Source organism: Lepisosteus platostomus, chromosome 2 (genome assembly GCF_059453375.1).
Source record: "Lepisosteus platostomus isolate fLepPlt1 chromosome 2, fLepPlt1.hap1, whole genome shotgun sequence".
Lineage (NCBI taxonomy): Eukaryota > Metazoa > Chordata > Actinopteri > Semionotiformes > Lepisosteidae > Lepisosteus > Lepisosteus platostomus.
The window spans coordinates 37359532-37381016 of NC_142612.1; positions in this window are offsets into that span (position 1 = coordinate 37359532).

Sequence of the window (21485 nt, forward strand, 5' to 3'; positions counted from 1 at the left end):
TGCAAGGCTCAAAAGAGCCCACACACTCAGCTCTTAACCCCAGTGTGCAGAAAGTGTCAAAACGTGTTTTTCAGCAGAAATAAACATGTTTCTGCAAGTTTGGTCACCCCCATGTAAGTTATGGTGCAGTAACAGCACACTTTTGAAAACGTGTTTTTCAGCCCGAAATAAACGCGTTTTTTCAGACAACTGAATCCCTATGTAACTGCAAGACTCAGTAGAGCCCACACACTCAGCTCTTAACCCCAGTGTGCAGAAAGTGTCAAAACGTGATTTTCAGCAGAAATAAACATGTTTCTGCAAGTTTGGTCAACCCCATGTAAGTTATGGGGCAGTAACAGCACACTTTTGAAAACGTGTTTTTCAGCCCGAAATAAACGCGTTTTTTCAGACAACTGAATCCCTATGTAACTGCAAGACTCAGAAGAGCCCACACACTCAGCTCTTAACCCCAGTGTGCAGAAAGTGTCAAAACGTGTTTTTCAGCAGAAATAAACATGTTTCTGCAAGTTTGGTCACCCCCATGTAAGTTATGGGGCAGTAACAGAACACTTTTGAAAACGTGTTTTTCAGCCCGAAATAAACGCGTTTTTTCAGACAACTGAATCCCTATGTAACTGCAAGGCTCAAAAGAGCCCAAACACTCAGCTCTTAACCCCAGTGTGCAGAAAGTGTCAAAACGTGATTTTCAGCAGAAATAAACATGTTTCTGCAAGTTTGGTCAACCCCATGTAAGTTATGGGGCAGTAACAGCACACTTTTGAAAACGTGTTTTTCAGCCCGAAATAAACGCGTTTTTTCAGACAACTGAATCCCTATGTAACTGCAAGACTCAGTAGAGCCCACACACTCAGCTCTTAACCCCAGTGTGCAGAAAGTGTCAAAACGTGTTTTTCAGCAGAAATAAACATGTTTCTGCAAGTTTGGTCACCCCCATGTAAGTTATGGGGCAGTAACAGCACACTTTTGAAAACGTGTTTTTCAGCCCGAAATAAACGCGTTTTTTCAGACAACTGAATCCCTTTGTAACTGCAAGGCTCAAAAGAGCCCACACACTCAGCTCTTAACCCCAGTGTGCAGAAAGTGTCAAAACATGATTTTCAGCAGAAATAAACATGTTTCTGCAAGTTTGGTCACCCCCATGTAAGTTATGGGGCAGTAACAGCACACTTTTGAAAACGTGTTTTTCAGCCCGAAATAAACGCGTTTTTTCAGACAACTGAATCCCTATGTAACTGCAAGACTCAGAAGAGCCCACACACTCAGCTCTTAACCCCAGTGTGCAGAAAGTGTCAAAACGTGTTTTTCAGCAGAAATAAACATGTTTCTGCAAGTTTGGTCACCCCCATGTAAGTTATGGGGCAGTAACAGCACACTTTTGAAAACGTGTTTTTCAGCCCGAAATAAACGCGTTTTTTCAGACAACTGAATCCCTTTGTAACTGCAAGGCTCAAAAGAGCCCACACACTCAGCTCTTAACCCCAGTGTGCAGAAAGTGTCAAAACATGATTTTCAGCAGAAATAAACATGTTTCTGCAAGTTTGGTCACCCCCATGTAAGTTATGGGGCAGTAACAGCACACTTTTGAAAACGTGTTTTTCAGCCCGAAATAAACGCGTTTTTTCAGACAACTGAATCCCTATGTAACTGCAAGACTCAGAAGAGCCCACACACTCAGCTCTTAACCCCAGTGTGCAGAAAGTGTCAAAACATGATTTTCAGCAGAAATAAACATGTTTCTGCAAGTTTGGTCACCCCCATGTAAGTTATGGGACAGTAACAGCACACTTTTGAAAACGTGTTTTTCAGCCCGAAATAAACGCGTTTTTCAGACAACTGAATCCCTATGTAACTGCAAGACTCAGTAGAGCCCACACACTCAGCTCTTAACCCCAGTGTGCAGAAAGTGTCAAAACGTGATTTTCAGCAGAAATAAACATGTTTCTGCAAGTTTGGTCAACCCCATGTAAGTTATGGGGCAGTAACAGCACACTTTTGAAAACGTGTTTTTCAGCAAGAAATAAACGCGTTTTTTCAGACAACTGAATCCCTATGTAACTGCAAGACTCAGAAGAGCCCACACACTCAGCTCTTAACCCCAGTGTGCAGAAAGTGTCAAAACGTGTTTTTTCAGCAGAAATAAACATGTTTCTGCAAGTTTGGTCACCCCCATGTAAGTTATGGGGCAGTAACAGAACACTTTTGAAAACGTGTTTTTCAGCCCGAAATAAACGCGTTTTTTTCAGACAACTGAATCCCTATGTAACTGCAAGGCTCAAAAGAGCCCACACACTCAGCTCTTAACCCCAGTGTGCAGAAAGTGTCAAAACGTGATTTTCAGCAGAAATAAACATGTTTCTGCAAGTTTGGTCAACCCCATGTAAGTTACGGGGCAGTAACAGCACACTTTTGAAAACGTGTTTTTCAGCCCGAAATAAACGCGTTTTTTCAGACAACTGAATCCCTATGTAACTGCAAGACTCAGAAGAGCCCACACACTTAGCTCTTAACCCCAGTGTGCAGAAAGTGTCAAAACGTGTTTTTCAGCAGAAATAAACATGTTTCTGCAAGTTTGGTCACCCCCATGTAAGTTATGGGGCAGTAACAGCACACTTTTGAAAACGTGTTTTTCAGCCCGAAATAAACGCGTTTTTTCAGACAACTGAATCCCTTTGTAACTGCAAGGCTCAAAAGAGCCCACACACTCAGCTCTTAACCCCAGTGTGCAGAAAGTGTCAAAACATGATTTTCAGCAGAAATAAACATGTTTCTGCAAGTTTGGTCACCCCCATGTAAGTTATGGGGCAGTAACAGCACACTTTTGAAAACGTGTTTTTCAGCCCGAAATAAACGCGTTTTTTCAGACAACTGAATCCCTATGTAACTGCAAGACTCAGAAGAGCCCACACACTCAGCTCTTAACCCCAGTGTGCAGAAAGTGTCAAAACATGATTTTCAGCAGAAATAAACATGTTTCTGCAAGTTTGGTCACCCCCATGTAAGTTATGGGGCAGTAACAGCACACTTTTGAAAACGTGTTTTTCAGCCCGAAATAAACGCGTTTTTTCAGAGAACTGAATCCCTTTGTAACTGCAAGGGTCAAAAGAGCCCACACACTCAGCTCTTAACCCCAGTGTGCAGAAAGTGTCAAAACATGATTTTCAGCAGAAATAAACATGTTTCTGCAAGTTTGGTCACCCCCATGTAAGTTATGGGGCAGTAACAGCACACTTTTGAAAACGTGTTTTTCAGCCCGAAATAAACGCGTTTTTTCAGACAACTGAATCCCTTTGTAACTGCAAGGGTCAAAAGAGCCCACACACTCAGCTCTTAACCCCAGTGTGCAGAAAGTGTCAAAACATGATTTTCAGCAGAAATAAACATGTTTCTGCAAGTTTGGTCACCCCCATGTAAGTTATGGGGCAGTAACAGCACACTTTTGAAAACGTGTTTTTCAGCCCGAAATAAACGCGTTTTTTCAAACAACTGAATCCCTATGTAACTGCAAGACTCAGAAGAGCCCACACACTCAGCTCTTAACCCCAGTGTGCAGAAAGTGTCAAAACGTGTTTTTCAGCAGAAATAAACATGTTTCTGCAAGTTTGGTCACCCCCATGTAAGTTATGGGGCAGTAACAGCACACTTTTGAAAACGTGTTTTTCAGCCCGAAATAAACGCGTTTTTTCAGACAACTGAATCCCTTTGTAACTGCAAGGCTCAAAAGAGCCCACACACTCAGCTCTTAACCCCAGTGTACAGAAAGTGTCAAAACATGATTTTCAGCAGAAATAAACATGTTTCTGCAAGTTTGGTCACCCCCATGTAAGTTATGGGGCAGTAACAGCACACTTTTGAAAACGTGTTTTTCAGCCCGAAATAAACGCGTTTTTTCAGACAACTGAATCCCTATGTAACTGCAAGACTCAGAAGAGCCCACACACTCAGCTCTTAACCCCAGTGTGCAGAAAGTGTCAAAACATGATTTTCAGCAGAAATAAACATGTTTCTGCAAGTTTGGTCACCCCCATGTAAGTTATGGGGCAGTAACAGCACACTTTTGAAAACGTGTTTTTCAGCCCGAAATAAACGCGTTTTTTCAGACAACTGAATCCCTATGTAACTGCAAGGCTCAAAAGAGCCCACACACTCAGCTCTTAACCCCAGTGTGCAGAAAGTGTCAAAACGTGTTTTTCAGCAGAAATAAACATGTTTCTGCAAGTTTGGTCACCCCCATGTAAGTTATGGGGCAGTAACAGCACACTTTTGAAAACGTGTTTTTCAGCCCGAAATAAACGCGTTTTTTCAGACAACTGAATCCCTATGTAACTGCAAGACTCAGAAGAGCCCACACACTCAGCTCTTAACCCCAGTGTGCAGAAAGTGTCAAAACATGATTTTCAGCAGAAATAAACATGTTTCTGCAAGTTTGGTCACCCCCATGTAAGTTATGGGGCAGTAACAGCACACTTTTGAAAACGTGTTTTTCAGCCCGAAATAAACGCGTTTTTTCAGACAACTGAATCCCTATGTAACTGCAAGGCTCAAAAGAGCCCACACACTCAGCTCTTAACCCCAGTGTACAGAAAGTGTCAAAACATGATTTTCAGCAGAAATAAACATGTTTCTGCAAGTTTGGTCACCCCCATGTAAGTTATGGGGCAGTAACAGCACACTTTTGAAAACGTGTTTTTCAGCCCGAAATAAACGCGTTTTTTCAGACAACTGAATCCCTATGTAACTGCAAGACTCAGAAGAGCCCACACACTCAGCTCTTAACCCCAGTGTGCAGAAAGTGTCAAAACATGATTTTCAGCAGAAATAAACATGTTTCTGCAAGTTTGGTCACCCCCATGTAAGTTATGGGGCAGTAACAGCACACTTTTGAAAACGTGTTTTTCAGCCCGAAATAAACGCGTTTTTTCAGACAACTGAATCCCTATGTAACTGCAAGGCTCAAAAGAGCCCACACACTCAGCTCTTAACCCCAGTGTGCAGAAAGTGTCAAAACGTGTTTTTCAGCAGAAATAAACATGTTTCTGCAAGTTTGGTCACCCCCATGTAAGTTATGGGGCAGTAACAGCACACTTTTGAAAACGTGTTTTTCAGCCCGAAATAAACGCGTTTTTTCAGACAACTGAATCCCTATGTAACTGCAAGACTCAGAAGAGCCCACACACTCAGCTCTTAACCCCAGTGTGCAGAAAGTGTCAAAACATGATTTTCAGCAGAAATAAACATGTTTCTGCAAGTTTGGTCACCCCCATGTAAGTTATGGGGCAGTAACAGCACACTTTTGAAAACGTGTTTTTCAGCCCGAAATAAACGCGTTTTTTCAGACAACTGAATCCCTATGTAACTGCAAGACTCAGAAGAGCCCACACACTCAGCTCTTAACCCCAGTGTGCAGAAAGTGTCAAAACATGATTTTCAGCAGAAATAAACATGTTTCTGCAAGTTTGGTCACCCCCATGTAAGTTATGGGGCAGTAACAGCACACTTTTGAAAACGTGTTTTTCAGCCCGAAATAAACGCGTTTTTTCAGACAACTGAATCCCTATGTAACTGCAAGACTCAGAAGAGCCCACACACTCAGCTCTTAACTCCAGTGTGCAGAAAGTGTCAAAACGTGTTTTTCAGCAGAAATAAACATGTTTCTGCAAGTTTGGTCACCCCCATGTAAGTTATGGTGCAGTAACAGCACACTTTTGAAAACTTGTTTTTCAGCCCGAAATAAACACGTTTTTTCAGACAACTGAATCCCTATGTAACTGCAAGGCTCAAAAGAGCCCACACACTCAGCTCTTAACCCCAGTGTGCAGAAAGTGTCAAAACGTGATTTTCAGCAGAAATAAACATGTTTCTGCAAGTTTGGTCACCCCCATGTAAGTTATGGGGCAGTAACAGAACACTTTTGAAAACGTGTTTTTCAGCCCGAAATAAACGCGTTTTTTCAGACAACTGAATCCCTATGTAACTGCAAGGCTCAAAAGAGCCCACACACTCAGCTCTTAACCCCAGTGTGCAGAAAGTGTCAAAACGTGATTTTCAGCAGAAATAAACATGTTTCTGCAAGTTTGGTCAACCCCATGTAAGTTATGGGGCAGTAACAGCACACTTTTGAAAACGTGTTTTTCAGCCCGAAATAAACGCGTTTTTTCAGACAACTGAATCCCTATGTAACTGCAAGACTCAGAAGAGCCCACACACTCAGCTCTTAACCCCAGTGTGCAGAAAGTGTCAAAACGTGTTTTTCAGCAGAAATAAACATGTTTCTGCAAGTTTGGTCACCCCCATGTAAGTTATGGGGCAGTAACAGCACACTTTTGAAAACGTGTTTTTCAGCCCGAAATAAACGCGTTTTTTCAGACAACTGAATCCCTTTGTAACTGCAAGGCTCAAAAGAGCCCACACACTCAGCTCTTAACCCCAGTGTGCAGAAAGTGTCAAAACGTGTTTTTCAGCAGAAATAAACATGTTTCTGCAAGTTTGGTCACCCCCATGTAAGTTATGGGGCAGTAACAGAACACTTTTGAAAACGTGTTTTTCAGCCCGAAATAAACGCGTTTTTTCAGACAACTGAATCCCTATGTAACTGCAAGGCTCAAAAGAGCCCACACACTCAGCTCTTAACCCCAGTGTGCAGAAAGTGTCAAAACGTGATTTTCAGCAGAAATAAACATGTTTCTGCAAGTTTGGTCAACCCCATGTAAGTTATGGGGCAGTAACAGCACACTTTTGAAAACGTGTTTTTCAGCCCGAAATAAACGCGTTTTTTCAGACAACTGAATCCCTATGTAACTGCAAGACTCAGAAGAGCCCACACACTCAGCTCTTAACCCCAGTGTGCAGAAAGTGTCAAAACGTGTTTTTCAGCAGAAATAAACATGTTTCTGCAAGTTTGGTCACCCCCATGTAAGTTATGGGGCAGTAACAGAACACTTTTGAAAACGTGTTTTTCAGCCCGAAATAAACGCGTTTTTTCAGACAACTGAATCCCTATGTAACTGCAAGGCTCAAAAGAGCCCACACACTCAGCTCTTAACCCCAGTGTGCAGAAAGTGTCAAAACGTGATTTTCAGCAGAAATAAACATGTTTCTGCAAGTTTGGTCAACCCCATGTAAGTTATGGGGCAGTAACAGCACACTTTTGAAAACGTGTTTTTCAGCCCGAAATAAACACGTTTTTTCAGACAACTGAATCCCTATGTAACTGCAAGACTCAGAAGAGCCCACACACTCAGCTCTTAACCCCAGTGTGCAGAAAGTGTCAAAACGTGTTTTTCAGCAGAAATAAACATGTTTCTGCAAGTTTGGTCACCCCGATGTAAGTTATGGGGCAGTAACAGCACACTTTTGAAAACGTGTTTTTCAGCCCGAAATAAACGCGTTTTTTCAGACAACTGAATCCCTTTGTAACTGCAAGGCTCAAAAGAGCCCACACACTCAGCTCTTAACCCCAGTGTGCAGAAAGTGTCAAAACATGATTTTCAGCAGAAATAAACATGTTTCTGCAAGTTTGGTCACCCCCATGTAAGTTATGGGGCAGTAACAGCACTCTTTTGAAAACGTGTTTTTCAGCCCGAAATAAACGCGTTTTTTCAGACAACTGAATCCCTATGTAACTGCAAGACTCAGAAGAGCCCACACACTCAGCTCTTAACCCCAGTGTGCAGAAAGTGTCAAAACATGATTTTCAGCAGAAATAAACATGTTTCTGCAAGTTTGGTCACCCCCATGTAAGTTATGGGGCAGTAACAGCACACTTTTGAAAACGTGTTTTTCAGCCCGAAATAAACGCGTTTTTTCAGACAACTGAATCCCTATGTAACTGCAAGACTCAGAAGAGCCCACACACTCAGCTCTTAACCCCAGTGTGCAGAAAGTGTCAAAACATGATTTTCAGCAGAAATAAACATGTTTCTGCAAGTTTGGTCACCCCCATGTAAGTTATGGGGCAGTAACAGCACACTTTTGAAAACGTGTTTTTCAGCCCGAAATAAACGCGTTTTTTCAGACAACTGAATCCCTATGTAACTGCAAGACTCAGAAGAGCCCACACACTCAGCTCTTAACTCCAGTGTGCAGAAAGTGTCAAAACGTGTTTTTCAGCAGAAATAAACATGTTTCTGCAAGTTTGGTCACCCCCATGTAAGTTATGGGGCAGTAACAGCACACTTTTGAAAACGTGTTTTTCAGCCCGAAATAAACACGTTTTTTCAGACAACTGAATCCCTATGTAACTGCAAGGCTCAAAAGAGCCCACACACTCAGCTCTTAACCCCAGTGTGCAGAAAGTGTCAAAACGTGTTTTTCAGCAGAAATAAACATGTTTCTGCAAGTTTGGTCAACCCCATGTAAGTTATGGGGCAGTAACAGCACACTTTTGAAAACGTGTTTTTCAGCCCGAAATAAACGCGTTTTTTCAGACAACTGAATCCCTATGTAACTGCAAGACTCAGAAGAGCCCACACACTCAGCTCTTAACCCCAGTGTGCAGAAAGTGTCAAAACGTGTTTTTCAGCAGAAATAAACATGTTTCTGCAAGTTTGGTCACCCCCATGTAAGTTATGGGGCAGTAACAGAACACTTTTGAAAACGTGTTTTTCAGCCCGAAATAAACGTGTTTTTTCAGACAACTGAATCCCTATGTAACTGCAAGGCTCAAAAGAGCCCACACACTCAGCTCTTAACCCCAGTGTGCAGAAAGTGTCAAAACGTGATTTTCAGCAGAAATAAACATGTTTCTGCAAGTTTGGTCAACCCCATGTAAGTTATGGGGCAGTAACAGCACACTTTTGAAAACGTGTTTTTCAGCCCGAAATAAACGCGTTTTTTCAGACAACTGAATCCCTATGTAACTGCAAGACTCAGAAGAGCCCACACACTCAGCTCTTAACCCCAGTGTGCAGAAAGTGTCAAAACGTGTTTTTCAGCAGAAATAAACATGTTTCTGCAAGTTTGGTCACCCCCATGTAAGTTATGGGGCAGTAACAGCACACTTTTGAAAACGTGTTTTTCAGCCCGAAATAAACGCGTTTTTTCAGACAACTGAATCCCTTTGTAACTGCAAGGCTCAAAAGAGCCCACACACTCAGCTCTTAACCCCAGTGTGCAGAAAGTGTCAAAACATGATTTTCAGCAGAAATAAACATGTTTCTGCAAGTTTGGTCACCCCCATGTAAGTTATGGGGCAGTAACAGCACACTTTTGAAAACGTGTTTTTCAGCCCGAAATAAACGCGTTTTTTCAGACAACTGAATCCCTATGTAACTGCAAGACTCAGAAGAGCCCACACACTCAGCTCTTAACCCCAGTGTGCAGAAAGTGTCAAAACATGATTTTCAGCAGAAATAAACATGTTTCTGCAAGTTTGGTCACCCCCATGTAAGTTATGGGACAGTAACAGCACACTTTTGAAAACGTGTTTTTCAGCCCGAAATAAACGCGTTTTTCAGACAACTGAATCCCTATGTAACTGCAAGACTCAGTAGAGCCCACACACTCAGCTCTTAACCCCAGTGTGCAGAAAGTGTCAAAACGTGATTTTCAGCAGAAATAAACATGTTTCTGCAAGTTTGGTCAACCCCATGTAAGTTATGGGGCAGTAACAGCACACTTTTGAAAACGTGTTTTTCAGCAAGAAATAAACGCGTTTTTTCAGACAACTGAATCCCTATGTAACTGCAAGACTCAGAAGAGCCCACACACTCAGCTCTTAACCCCAGTGTGCAGAAAGTGTCAAAACGTGTTTTTTCAGCAGAAATAAACATGTTTCTGCAAGTTTGGTCACCCCCATGTAAGTTATGGGGCAGTAACAGAACACTTTTGAAAACGTGTTTTTCAGCCCGAAATAAACGCGTTTTTTTCAGACAACTGAATCCCTATGTAACTGCAAGGCTCAAAAGAGCCCACACACTCAGCTCTTAACCCCAGTGTGCAGAAAGTGTCAAAACGTGATTTTCAGCAGAAATAAACATGTTTCTGCAAGTTTGGTCAACCCCATGTAAGTTACGGGGCAGTAACAGCACACTTTTGAAAACGTGTTTTTCAGCCCGAAATAAACGCGTTTTTTCAGACAACTGAATCCCTATGTAACTGCAAGACTCAGAAGAGCCCACACACTTAGCTCTTAACCCCAGTGTGCAGAAAGTGTCAAAACGTGTTTTTCAGCAGAAATAAACATGTTTCTGCAAGTTTGGTCACCCCCATGTAAGTTATGGGGCAGTAACAGCACACTTTTGAAAACGTGTTTTTCAGCCCGAAATAAACGCGTTTTTTCAGACAACTGAATCCCTATGTAACTGCAAGACTCAGAAGAGCCCACACACTCAGCTCTTAACCCCAGTGTGCAGAAAGTGTCAAAACATGATTTTCAGCAGAAATAAACATGTTTCTGCAAGTTTGGTCAACCCCATGTAAGTTATGGGGCAGTAACAGCACACTTTTGAAAACGTGTTTTTCAGCCCGAAATAAACGCGTTTTTTCAGACAACTGAATCCCTTTGTAACTGCAAGGGTCAAAAGAGCCCACACACTCAGCTCTTAACCCCAGTGTGCAGAAAGTGTCAAAACATGATTTTCAGCAGAAATAAACATGTTTCTGCAAGTTTGGTCACCCCCATGTAAGTTATGGGGCAGTAACAGCACACTTTTGAAAACGTGTTTTTCAGCCCGAAATAAACGCGTTTTTTCAGACAACTGAATCCCTTTGTAACTGCAAGGGTCAAAAGAGCCCACACACTCAGCTCTTAACCCCAGTGTGCAGAAAGTGTCAAAACATGATTTTCAGCAGAAATAAACATGTTTCTGCAAGTTTGGTCACCCCCATGTAAGTTATGGGGCAGTAACAGCACACTTTTGAAAACGTGTTTTTCAGCCCGAAATAAACGCGTTTTTTCAAACAACTGAATCCCTATGTAACTGCAAGACTCAGAAGAGCCCACACACTCAGCTCTTAACCCCAGTGTGCAGAAAGTGTCAAAACGTGTTTTTCAGCAGAAATAAACATGTTTCTGCAAGTTTGGTCACCCCCATGTAAGTTATGGGGCAGTAACAGCACACTTTTGAAAACGTGTTTTTCAGCCCGAAATAAACGCGTTTTTTCAGACAACTGAATCCCTTTGTAACTGCAAGGCTCAAAAGAGCCCACACACTCAGCTCTTAACCCCAGTGTGCAGAAAGTGTCAAAACATGATTTTCAGCAGAAATAAACATGTTTCTGCAAGTTTGGTCACCCCCATGTAAGTTATGGGGCAGTAACAGCACACTTTTGAAAACGTGTTTTTCAGCCCGAAATAAACGCGTTTTTTCAGACAACTGAATCCCTATGTAACTGCAAGACTCAGAAGAGCCCACACACTCAGCTCTTAACCCCAGTGTGCAGAAAGTGTCAAAACATGATTTTCAGCAGAAATAAACATGTTTCTGCAAGTTTGGTCACCCCCATGTAAGTTATGGGGCAGTAACAGCACACTTTTGAAAACGTGTTTTTCAGCCCGAAATAAACGCATTTTTTCAGACAACTGAATCCCTATGTAACTGCAAGGCTCAAAAGAGCCCACACACTCAGCTCTTAACCCCAGTGTGCAGAAAGTGTCAAAACGTGTTTTTCAGCAGAAATAAACATGTTTCTGCAAGTTTGGTCACCCCCATGTAAGTTATGGGGCAGTAACAGCACACTTTTGAAAACGTGTTTTTCAGCCCGAAATAAACGCGTTTTTTCAGACAACTGAATCCCTATGTAACTGCAAGACTCAGAAGAGCCCACACACTCAGCTCTTAACCCCAGTGTGCAGAAAGTGTCAAAACATGATTTTCAGCAGAAATAAACATGTTTCTGCAAGTTTGGTCACCCCCATGTAAGTTATGGGGCAGTAACAGCACACTTTTGAAAACGTGTTTTTCAGCCCGAAATAAACGCGTTTTTTCAGACAACTGAATCCCTATGTAACTGCAAGACTCAGAAGAGCCCACACACTCAGCTCTTAACTCCAGTGTGCAGAAAGTGTCAAAACGTGTTTTTCAGCAGAAATAAACATGTTTCTGCAAGTTTGGTCACAACCATGTAAGTTATGGGGCAGTAACAGCACACTTTTGAAAACGTGTTTTTCAGCCCGAAATAAACACGTTTTTTCAGACAACTGAATCCCTATGTAACTGCAAGGCTCAAAAGAGCCCACACACTCAGCTCTTAACCCCAGTGTGCAGAAAGTGTCAAAACGTGTTTTTCAGCAGAAATAAACATGTTTCTGCAAGTTTGGTCACCCCCATGTAAGTTATGGTGCAGTAACAGCACACTTTTGAAAACGTGTTTTTCAGCCCGAAATAAACACGTTTTTTCAGACAACTGAATCCCTATGTAACTGCAAGGCTCAAAAGAGCCCACACACTCAGCTCTTAACCCCAGTGTGCAGAAAGTGTCAAAACGTGTTTTTCAGCAGAAATAAACATGTTTCTGCAAGTTTGGTCACCCCCATGTAAGTTATGGTGCAGTAACAGCACACTTTTGAAAACGTGTTTTTCAGCCCGAAATAAACACGTTTTTTCAGACAACTGAATCCCTATGTAACTGCAAGGCTCAAAAGAGCCCACACACTCAGCTCTTAACCCCAGTGTGCAGAAAGTGTCAAAACGTGTTTTTCAGCAGAAATAAACATGTTTCTGCAAGTTTGGTCAACCCCATGTAAGTTATGGGGAAGTAACAGCACACTTTTGAAAACGTGTTTTTCAGCCCGAAATAAACGCGTTTTTTCAGACAACTGAATCCCTATGTAACTGCAAGACTCAGTAGAGCCCACACACTCAGCTCTTAACCCCAGTGTGCAGAAAGTGTCAAAACGTGATTTTCAGCAGAAATAAACATGTTTCTGCAAGTTTGGTCAACCCCATGTAAGTTATGGGGCAGTAACAGCACACTTTTGAAAACGTGTTTTTCAGCCCGAAATAAACGAGTTTTTTCAGACAACTGAATCCCTATGTAACTGCAAGACTCAGAAGAGCCCACACACTCAGCTCTTAACCCCAGTGTGCAGAAAGTGTCAAAACGTGTTTTTCAGCAGAAATAAACATGTTTCTGCAAGTTTGGTCACCCCCATGTAAGTTATGGGGCAGTAACAGCACACTTTTGAAAACGTGTTTTTCAGCCCGAAATAAACGCGTTTTTTCAGACAACTGAATCCCTTTGTAACTGCAAGGCTCAAAAGAGCCCACACACTCAGCTCTTAACCCCAGTGTGCAGAAAGTGTCAAAACATGATTTTCAGCAGAAATAAACATGTTTCTGCAAGTTTGGTCACCCCCATGTAAGTTATGGGGCAGTAACAGCACACTTTTGAAAACGTGTTTTTCAGCCCGAAATAAACGCGTTTTTTCAGACAACTGAATCCCTATGTAACTGCAAGACTCAGAAGAGCCCACACACTCAGCTCTTAACCCCAGTGTGCAGAAAGTGTCAAAACATGATTTTCAGCAGAAATAAACATGTTTCTGCAAGTTTGGTCACCCCCATGTAAGTTATGGGACAGTAACAGCACACTTTTGAAAACGTGTTTTTCAGCCCGATATAAACGCGTTTTTCAGACAACTGAATCCCTATGTAACTGCAAGACTCAGTAGAGCCCACACACTCAGCTCTTAACCCCAGTGTGCAGAAAGTGTCAAAACGTGATTTTCAGCAGAAATAAACATGTTTCTGCAAGTTTGGTCAACCCCATGTAAGTTATGGGGCAGTAACAGCACACTTTTGAAAACGTGTTTTTCAGCAAGAAATAAACGCGTTTTTTCACACAACTGAATCCCTATGTAACTGCAAGACTCAGAAGAGCCCACACACTCAGCTCTTAACCCCAGTGTGCAGAAAGTGTCAAAACGTGTTTTTTCAGCAGAAATAAACATGTTTCTGCAAGTTTGGTCACCCCCATGTAAGTTATGGGGCAGTAACAGAACACTTTTGAAAACGTGTTTTTCAGCCCGAAATAAACGCGTTTTTTTCAGACAACTGAATCCCTATGTAACTGCAAGGCTCAAAAGAGCCCACACACTCAGCTCTTAACCCCAGTGTGCAGAAAGTGTCAAAACGTGATTTTCAGCAGAAATAAACATGTTTCTGCAAGTTTGGTCAACCCCATGTAAGTTATGGGGCAGTAACAGCACACTTTTGAAAACGTGTTTTTCAGCCCGAAATAAACGCGTTTTTTCAGACAACTGAATCCCTATGTAACTGCAAGACTCAGAAGAGCCCACACACTTAGCTCTTAACCCCAGTGTGCAGAAAGTGTCAAAACGTGTTTTTCAGCAGAAATAAACATGTTTCTGCAAGTTTGGTCACCCCCATGTAAGTTATGGGGCAGTAACAGAACACTTTTGAAAACGTGTTTTTCAGCCCGAAATAAACGCGTTTTTTCAGACAACTGAATCCCTATGTAACTGCAAGACTCAGAAGAGCCCACACACTCAGCTCTTAACCCCAGTGTGCAGAAAGTGTCAAAACGTGTTTTTCAGCAGAAATAAACATGTTTCTGCAAGTTTGGTCACCCCCATGTAAGTTATGGGGCAGTAACAGAACACTTTTGAAAACGTGTTTTTCAGCCCGAAATAAACGCGTTTTTTCAGACAACTGAATCCCTATGTAACTGCAAGGCTCAAAAGAGCCCACACACTCAGCTCTTAACCCCAGTGTGCAGAAAGTGTCAAAACGTGATTTTCAGCAGAAATAAACATGTTTCTGCAAGTTTGGTCAACCCCATGTAAGTTATGGGGCAGTAACAGCACACTTTTGAAAACGTGTTTTTCAGCCCGAAATAAACGCGTTTTTTCAGACAACTGAATCCCTATGTAACTGCAAGACTCAGAAGAGCCCACACACTCAGCTCTTAACCCCAGTGTGCAGAAAGTGTCAAAACGTGTTTTTCAGCAGAAATAAACATGTTTCTGCAAGTTTGGTCACCCCCATGTAAGTTATGGGGCAGTAACAGCACACTTTTGAAAACGTGTTTTTCAGCCCGAAATAAACGCGTTTTTTCAGACAACTGAATCCCTTTGTAACTGCAAGGCTCAATAGAGCCCACACACTCAGCTCTTAACCCCAGTGTGCAGAAAGTGTCAAAACATGATTTTCAGCAGAAATAAACATGTTTCTGCAAGTTTGGTCACCCCCATGTAAGTTATGGGGCAGTAACAGCACACTTTTGAAAACGTGTTTTTCAGCCCGAAATAAACGCGTTTTTTCAGACAACTGAATCCCTATGTAACTGCAAGACTCAGAAGAGCCCACACACTCAGCTCTTAACCCCAGTGTGCAGAAAGTGTCAAAACATGATTTTCAGCAGAAATAAACATGTTTCTGCAAGTTTGGTCACCCCCATGTAAGTTATGGGACAGTAACAGCACACTTTTGAAAACGTGTTTTTCAGCCCGATATAAACGCGTTTTTCAGACAACTGAATCCCTATGTAACTGCAAGACTCAGTAGAGCCCACACACTCAGCTCTTAACCCCAGTGTGCAGAAAGTGTCAAAACGTGATTTTCAGCAGAAATAAACATGTTTCTGCAAGTTTGGTCAACCCCATGTAAGTTATGGGGCAGTAACAGCACACTTTTGAAAACGTGTTTTTCAGCAAGAAATAAACGCGTTTTTTCAGACAACTGAATCCCTATGTAACTGCAAGACTCAGAAGAGCCCACACACTCAGCTCTTAACCCCAGTGTGCAGAAAGTGTCAAAACGTGTTTTTTCAGCAGAAATAAACATGTTTCTGCAAGTTTGGTCACCCCCATGTAAGTTATGGGGCAGTAACAGAACACTTTTGAAAACGTGTTTTTCAGCCCGAAATAAACGCGTTTTTTTCAGACAACTGAATCCCTATGTAACTGCAAGGCTCAAAAGAGCCCACACACTCAGCTCTTAACCCCAGTGTGCAGAAAGTGTCAAAACGTGATTTTCAGCAGAAATAAACATGTTTCTGCAAGTTTGGTCAACCCCATGTAAGTTATGGGGCAGTAACAGCACACTTTTGAAAACGTGTTTTTCAGCCCGAAATAAACGCGTTTTTTCAGACAACTGAATCCCTATGTAACTGCAAGACTCAGAAGAGCCCACACACTTAGCTCTTAACCCCAGTGTGCAGAAAGTGTCAAAACGTGTTTTTCAGCAGAAATAAACATGTTTCTGCAAGTTTGGTCACCCCCATGTAAGTTATGGGGCAGTAACAGAACACTTTTGAAAACGTGTTTTTCAGCCCGAAATAAACGCGTTTTTTCAGACAACTGAATCCCTATGTAACTGCAAGACTCAGAAGAGCCCACACACTCAGCTCTTAACCCCAGTGTGCAGAAAGTGTCAAAACGTGATTTTCAGCAGAAATAAACATGTTTCTGCAAGTTTGGTCACCCCCATGTAAGTTATGGGGCAGTAACAGCACACTTTTGAAAACGTGTTTTTCAGCCCGAAATAAACGCGTTTTTTCAGACAACTGAATCCCTTTGTAACTGCAAGGCTCAAAAGAGCCCACACACTCAGCTCTTAACCCCAGTGTGCAGAAAGTGTCAAAACGTGATTTTCAGCAGAAATAAACATGTTTCTGCAAGTTTGGTCAACCCCATGTAAGTTATGGGGCAGTAACAGCACACTTTTGAAAACGTGTTTTTCAGCCCGAAATAAACGCGTTTTTTCAGACAACTGAATCCCTATGTAACTGCAAGACTCAGAAGAGCCCACACACTCAGCTCTTAACCCCAGTGTGCAGAAAGTGTCAAAACGTGTTTTTCAGCAGAAATAAACATGTTTCTGCAAGTTTGGTCACCCCCATGTAAGTTATGGGGCAGTAACAGAACACTTTTGAAAACGTGTTTTTCAGCCCGAAATAAACGCGTTTTTTCAGACAACTGAATCCCTATGTAACTGCAAGGCTCAAAAGAGCCCACACACTCAGCTCTTAACCCCAGTGTGCAGAAAGTGTCAAAACGTGATTTTCAGCAGAAATAAACATGTTTCTGCAAGTTTGGTCAACCCCATGTAAGTTATGGGGCAGTAACAGCACACTTTTGAAAACGTGTTTTTCAGCCCGAAATAAACGCGTTTTTTCAGACAACTGAATCCCTATGTAACTGCAAGACTCAGAAGAGCCCACACACTCAGCTCTTAACCCCAGTGTGCAGAAAGTGTCAAAACGTGTTTTTCAGCAGAAATAAACATGTTTCTGCAAGTTTGGTCACCCCCATGTAAGTTATGGGGCAGTAACAGCACACTTTTGAAAACGTGTTTTTCAGCCCGAAATAAACGCGTTTTTTCAGACAACTGAATCCCTTTGTAACTGCAAGGCTCAAAAGAGCCCACACACTCAGCTCTTAACCCCAGTGTGCAGAAAGTGTCAAAACATGATTTTCAGCAGAAATAAACATGTTTCTGCAAGTTTGGTCACCCCCATGTAAGTTATGGGGCAGTAACAGCACACTTTTGAAAACGTGTTTTTCAGCCCGAAATAAACGCGTTTTTTCAGACAACTGAATCCCTATGTAACTGCAAGACTCAGAAGAGCCCACACACTCAGCTCTTAACCCCAGTGTGCAGAAAGTGTCAAAACATGATTTTCAGCAGAAATAAACATGTTTCTGCAAGTTTGGTCACCCCCATGTAAGTTATGGGACAGTAACAGCACACTTTTGAAAACGTGTTTTTCAGCCCGATATAAACGCGTTTTTCAGACAACTGAATCCCTATGTAACTGCAAGACTCAGTAGAGCCCACACACTCAGCTCTTAACCCCAGTGTGCAGAAAGTGTCAAAACGTGATTTTCAGCAGAAATAAACATGTTTCTGCAAGTTTGGTCAACCCCATGTAAGTTATGGGGCAGTAACAGCACACTTTTGAAAACGTGTTTTTCAGCAAGAAATAAACGCGTTTTTTCAGACAACTGAATCCCTATGTAACTGCAAGACTCAGAAGAGCCCACACACTCAGCTCTTAACCCCAGTGTGCAGAAAGTGTCAAAACGTGTTTTTTCAGCAGAAATAAACATGTTTCTGCAAGTTTGGTCACCCCCATGTAAGTTATGGGGCAGTAACAGAACACTTTTGAAAACGTGTTTTTCAGCCCGAAATAAACGCGTTTTTTTCAGACAACTGAATCCCTATGTAACTGCAAGGCTCAAAAGAGCCCACACACTCAGCTCTTAACCCCAGTGTGCAGAAAGTGTCAAAACGTGATTTTCAGCAGAAATAAACATGTTTCTGCAAGTTTGGTCAACCCCATGTAAGTTATGGGGCAGTAACAGCACACTTTTGAAAACGTGTTTTTCAGCCCGAAATAAACGCGTTTTTTCAGACAACTGAATCCCTATGTAACTGCAAGACTCAGAAGAGCCCACACACTTAGCTCTTAACCCCAGTGTGCAGAAAGTGTCAAAACGTGTTTTTCAGCAGAAATAAACATGTTTCTGCAAGTTTGGTCACCCCCATGTAAGTTATGGGGCAGTAACAGAACACTTTTGAAAACGTGTTTTTCAGCCCGAAATAAACGCGTTTTTTCAGACAACTGAATCCCTATGTAACTGCAAGACTCAGAAGAGCCCACACACTCAGCTCTTAACCCCAGTGTGCAGAAAGTGTCAAAACGTGATTTTCAGCAGAAATAAACATGTTTCTGCAAGTTTGGTCACCCCCATGTAAGTTATGGGGCAGTAACAGCACACTTTTGAAAACGTGTTTTTCAGCCCGAAATAAACGCGTTTTTTCAGACAACTGAATCCCTTTGTAACTGCAAGGCTCAAAAGAGCCCACACACTCAGCTCTTAACCCCAGTGTGCAGAAAGTGTCAAAACATGATTTTCAGCAGAAATAAACATGTTTCTGCAAGTTTGGTCACCCCCATGTAAGTTATGGGGCAGTAACAGCACACTTTTGAAAACGTGTTTTTCAGCCCGAAATAAACGCGTTTTTTCAGACAACTGAATCCCTATGTAACTGCAAGACTCAGAAGAGCCCACACACTCAGCTCTTAACCCCAGTGTGCAGAAAGTGTCAAAACATGATTTTCAGCAGAAATAAACATGTTTCTGCAAGTTTGGTCACCCCCATGTAAGTTATGGGGCAGTAACAGCACACTTTTGAAAACGTGTTTTTCAGCCCGAAATAAACGCGTTTTTTCAGACAACTGACTCCCTATGTAACTGCAAGGCTCAAAAGAGCCCACACACTCAGCTCTTAACCCCAGTGTGCAGAAAGTGTCAAAACGTGTTTTTCAGCAGAAATAAACATGTTTCTGCAAGTTTGGTCACCCCCATGTAAGTTATGGGGCAGTAACAGCACACTTTTGAAAACGTGTTTTTCAGCCCGAAATAAACACGTTTTTTCAGACAACTGAATCCCTATGTAACTGCAAGGCTCAAAAGAGCCCACACACTCAGCTCTTAACCCCAGTGTGCAGAAAGTGTCAAAACGTGTTTTTCAGCAGAAATAAACATGTTTCTGCAAGTTTGGTCACCCCCATGTAAGTTATGGTGCAGTAACAGCACACTTTTGAAAACGTGTTTTTCAGCCCGAAATAAACACGTTTTTTCAGACAACTGAATCCCTATGTAACTGCAAGGCTCAAAAGAGCCCACACACTCAGCTCTTAACCCCAGTGTGCAGAAAGTGTCAAAACGTGTTTTTCAGCAGAAATAAACATGTTTCTGCAAGTTTGGTCACCCCCATGTAAGTTATGGTGCAGTAACAGCACACTTTTGAAAACGTGTTTTTCAGCCCGAAATAAACACGTTTTTTCAGACAACTGAATCCCTATGTAACTGCAAGGCTCAAAAGAGCCCACACACTCAGCTCTTAACCCCAGTGTGCAGAAAGTGTCAAAACGTGATTTTCAGCAGAAATAAACATGTTTCTGCAAGTTTGGTCAACCCCATGTAAGTTATGGGGCAGTAACAGCACACTTTTGAAAACGTGTTTTTCAGCCCGAAATAAACGCGTTTTTTCAGACAACTGAATCCCTATGTAACTGCAAGACTCAGAAGAGCCCACACACTTAGCTCTTAACCCCAGTGTGCAGAAAGTGTCAAAACGTGTTTTTCAGCAGAAATAAACATGTTTCTGCAAGTTTGGTCACCCCCATGTAAGTTATGGGGCAGTAACAGAACACTTTTGAAAACGTGTTTTTCAGCCCGAAATAAACGCGTTTTTTCAGACAACTGAATCCCTATGTAACTGCAAGACTCAGAAGAGCCCACACACTCAGCTCTTAACCCCAGTGTGCAGAAAGTGTCAAAACGTGATTTTCAGCAGAAATAAACATGTTTCTGCAAGTTTGGTCACCCCCATGTAAGTTATGGGGCAGTAACAGCACACTTTTGAAAACGTGTTTTTCAGCCCGAAATAAACGCGTTTTTTCAGACAACTGAATCCCTTTGTAACTGCAAGGCTCAAAAGAGCCCACACACTCAGCTCTTAACCCCAGTGTGCAGAAAGTGTCAAAACGTGATTTTCAGCAGAAATAAACATGTTTCTGCAAGTTTGGTCAACCCCATGTAAGTTATGGGGCAGTAACAGCACACTTTTGAAAACGTGTTTTTCAGCCCGAAATAAACGCGTTTTTTCAGACAACTGAATCCCTATGTAACTGCAAGACTCAGAAGAGCCCACACACTCAGCTCTTAACCCCAGTGTGCAGAAAGTGTCAAAACGTGTTTTTCAGCAGAAATAAACATGTTTCTGCAAGTTTGGTCACCCCCATGTAAGTTATGGGGCAGTAACAGAACACTTTTGAAAACGTGTTTTTCAGCCCGAAATAAACGCGTTTTTTCAGACAACTGAATCCCTATGTAACTGCAAGGCTCAAAAGAGCCCACACACTCAGCTCTTAACCCCAGTGTGCAGAAAGTGTCAAAACGTGATTTTCAGCAGAAATAAACATGTTTCTGCAAGTTTGGTCAACCCCATGTAAGTTATGGGGCAGTAACAGCACACTTTTGAAAACGTGTTTTTCAGCCCGAAATAAACGCGTTTTTTCAGACAACTGAATCCCTATGTAACTGCAAGACTCAGAAGAGCCCACACACTCAGCTCTTAACCCCAGTGTGCAGAAAGTGTCAAAACGTGTTTTTCAGCAGAAATAAACATGTTTCTGCAAGTTTGGTCACCCCCATGTAAGTTATGGGGCAGTAACAGCACACTTTTGAAAACGTGTTTTTCAGCCCGAAATAAACGCGTTTTTTCAGACAACTGAATCCCTTTGTAACTGCAAGGCTCAAAAGAGCCCACACACTCAGCTCTTAACCCCAGTGTGCAGAAAGTGTCAAAACATGATTTTCAGCAGAAATAAACATGTTTCTGCAAGTTTGGTCACCCCCATGTAAGTTATGGGGCAGTAACAGCACACTTTTGAAAACGTGTTTTTCAGCCCGAAATAAACGCGTTTTTTCAGACAACTGAATCCCTATGTAACTGCAAGACTCAGAAGAGCCCACACACTCAGCTCTTAACCCCAGTGTGCAGAAAGTG